This window comes from Helianthus annuus, chromosome 17, assembly GCF_002127325.2.
Source record: "Helianthus annuus cultivar XRQ/B chromosome 17, HanXRQr2.0-SUNRISE, whole genome shotgun sequence".
Classification (NCBI taxonomy): Eukaryota; Viridiplantae; Streptophyta; class Magnoliopsida; order Asterales; family Asteraceae; genus Helianthus; species Helianthus annuus.
In genome coordinates, this window is record NC_035449.2 from 101,627,504 (window position 1) to 101,631,467 (window position 3,964).

The following is a 3,964-nucleotide window of genomic DNA, read 5'->3' on the forward strand; positions in this document are numbered from 1 at the left end:
CCGATCTTGTCTCTACCTGAAGGTACAGAAGATTTCGTGGTATATTGTGATGGTTCCATTCAGGGTCTCGGTTGCGTGTTGATGCAACGCGAGAAGGTGATAGTCTACGCCTCGCGACAGTTGAAGGTCCACGAAAGGAATTATACGACACACGACTTAGAATTGGGAGCCGTGGTGTTTGCGCTCAAAATTTGGAGGCATTACTGTACGGTACTAAATGCACTATTTATACCGACCACAGGAGCCTTCAGCATATTTTTGACCAGAAGGATTTGAATATGCGACAGCGACACTGGGTAGAACTTTTAAATGATTACGATTGTACAATCAAGTATCATCCGGGTAAGACTAACATTGTAGCTGACGCTCTTAGTAGAAAGGAATCGAAACCCAAACGTGTTCGCGCTTTGTAGCTCACCATTCATTCTAACCTACCTGACAAGATCCGTTCTGCATAAACGGAAGCGTTGAAAGAGGAAAACATCAAAGCAGAGTACTTAAGGGGCATGGAAAAACGACTTGTAGAAAGATCGGATGGTATCCTCTAATTCATGGAGCGTGTATGGATTCCTTTGTTTGGTAACCTTAGAGAGCTTGTGATGGACGAAGCACACAAGTCTCGATACTCTGTTCATCCAGGTTCGGATAAGATGTATCAGGACCTCAAAGTCATGTATTGGTGGCCGAAGATGAAAGCTCACATCGCGATTGATGTGAGTAAGTGCTTGACCTGCTCGAAAGTTAAAGTGGAATATCAGAAACCGTCTGGATTGCTCCAACAACCAGAAATACCCATGTGGAAGTGGGAGCAAATCGCAATGGATTTTGTCACTGGACTTCCTAGAACTCAAAACGGGAACGACACAATTTGGGTGGTCGTTGATCGTCTCACGAAGTCAGCGCACTTTCTAGCAATCAAGGAAACGAATAAGTTCTCACAATTAGCTGCTGTTTACCTCAAGGAGGTTGTTTCTAGGCACGGGGTGCCAACATCTATTATCTCAGATCGTGAACCGCGTTTCATTTCAGATTTGTGGCAGTCGATGCATAAATCGTTTGGCTCACGCCTTGACATGAGTACTGCTTATCACCCACAGACGGATGGTCAAAGTGAACGAACTATCCAGACACTAGAAGACATGTTGCGGGCGTGCGTGATTGATTTTGGCAAGGGTTGGGAGAAACACTTGCCTTTGGTAGAGTTTTCTTATAACAATAGCTACCATACCAGCATCCAGGCAGCTCTGTTCGAAGCATTGTACGGACGAAAGTGTTGTTCACCTCTCTGTTGGGCTGAGGTGGGTAACAGCCAGGTCACAAGCCCGGAACTTGTACTTGAACCTCCGAGAAAATTGTCCATATCAGGAATCGTATGGCGACAACGCGTGATCGTCAGAAAAGCTACGCCGATAAGCGTAGAAAACCTTTGGAGTTCGCAGTTAATGATCGTATTATGTTGAAGGTCTCACCCTGGAAGGGTGTGGTGCGTTTTGGGAAACGCGGCAAGCTTAACCCTCGTTATGTTGGACCATTCAAAATTCTGGAGCGAATTGGTAAAGTGGCCTACAAACTAGAGTTACCTGCTGAGTTGGGTAACGTTCATGATGTTTTCCACGTGTCGCAGCTGAAGAAGTGTTTGTCTGATGAGACACTTGTGGTACCATTTCAAGAACTGAAAATTGACGACAAGTTGCAGTTTGTCGAGGAACCTATCGAAATCATGGACTGGGAAGTCAAAGTCCGCAAGCATAGCCGAATTCCGATTGTGAGATTTTGTTGGAACTCAAGGCGTGGACCGGAGTTCACATGGGAACGCGAAGATCAAATGAAGCTCAAGTACCCACATTTATTCCCAGATGACAAGTCCAAGTCTGGCAAACCTAAGTCTCGCACAACTAGTGAATTTCGGGACGAAATTCCCATTCAAGTTGGGGATGATGTGATACCCGCGGAAAATCCACAGTCATCCTGAGTTAACGTCTTGTTGTTTTGGATTACTTGTCAAATTTCGGGACAAAATTTCTTTCAAGTTGGGGATGATGTGACAACCTGAGATTTCAAACCCTTTCATTCACGTATCTCTTGTGTGGCAATCCTGTGTTGATAATTTATTTAGATTATGAAAGGTGTAACAGTTTGAATGATTGATCCTAATGTTTGTGTAGTTGTGTATTGTGTTTATAATTGCATTAGTTATTGTTTAATAAAAATCCTTTATGACAAAGCCACTATACCTGACGAAATATAAGACTTTCGTCGCTGACTCTTAGCGACAAAACATATACGACTTTCGCCACCTTTGTGCTCGACGAAACATGTGTTTAGTCTAGGATGATCTTTCACCGCGAAGGGCTCCGGCCCAATTGAGGCCAAACATGTCCCGATTATATTTATACGTAGAATGGCAGTTAGCAAACCCTAGACTCTTTCTAAACCTATCAACGGCAGCAAACCCTCTGGAAGCATATCATCTTCTTGGTCTAATTACCCTAGCTACTGTATCAAGGTGGGTGTTTTGTTTATTCATTGGGTCTATATCCGATACATCGATGTGTGTTGCAATGATTATGTGTGAATACATTAGATCTTAAGTGTGTAGTGTTCATCGTATTATAACCGTGTATGTAGTTAGGGCAGTTCGATGGAATCTTGTATGTTCTTGTGTTTCCTTATGTTTATTGTTTGGTTAGAATGATGAGCAGATGATTGATTGAATAACTGTTATAATGATCATGATCATATGAGTATGCGAATTGTTAAGTCACTTGTTGCATGATTAATTGGGAACTGAATGATCGATGATTATGGTGAAATTGTTGATGATGATAGGGTTCTAGAACCTGTCAAACTATAACCATTGAATCCGTAACTGCTGCTCGGCGAAACATAAGGTTTCTCGTCACAACCCATATCGACGAAACATGGGTGTTTCGCCGACAAGCATACTGACAGAACTTAGGGTCTTTCGTCGACAAGCCCCTCGACGAAAGTTGACCTTTCGCCACAAGAAGTGTTTCGCCGTGTAAGTCTCTGAAGTGAACAATAGGTGCCTATGATGTTATTGATGACAGATACTTGTGTGTATGTATGATCCATGATGCATGTCAATGGTAAAAAGAAACTTGGTGCGATTGATTGGTATAACAAACTCACCTGCTACGTTATGTGCTAATTATGACGTTCGCATGAGATGTGAAATCGCATTAGAAAGTTATACTGGCCAACTGATGTACTGTGAACTGTTATGTGTGATGCAACCTGTGTGAAAGCAATAAGTTGTTAAATCGTGAAACTGATATTCATTAGTAACCACGTTAGGGTTGGTTGATTAACTTGGAAACGGGTAACTAAACAAACCGAGCAAACCAAGGTCAGTTCACTGCTCTTTTTCCAAGCATGCATCCCGGGGAGGGATATCGGGTAACGTTCTAGGGAGGAATGTCAGGTTATTGGGATGTTGGTTATTACACTCATTTCTATCGATAAGTCCCCTTACATATACCAATTAGTTGCCGGGGAGGCAACGGGGTTATTAGTTGATAGCGCTATTAGGTTTGGCACCCTCACATCGTACCAGGGAGGACGATCGTGAACTAAGTACCTTAACCACTTGACCAATGTGTGATAGTGCATTGGGGTTTGTGCAAATAAATCTAGAGCCATCTGCGGTAATCGAGTTAATAACAACATCAAATCAAATCATTGAATTGTCTTACACTCATATCTGGTGACTAAAACGTATTAACAAACTTTGAACTCACCAGCGTCGTCTGACACACTTGTTTGCATGCTTGCAGGTCGTTAGATACTTGATTATGGACTTGCTATCTGGGAGTGCTGGAGTGTTCATGGGTCGAGACTCTTGGATACTTGCTTCGTTGATTATGAACACATGTTTAAAATAATTGATTTACAGTTTTAATTATGCTTCCGCTGAACGTTTACTTTGGTTTAACTTATGATT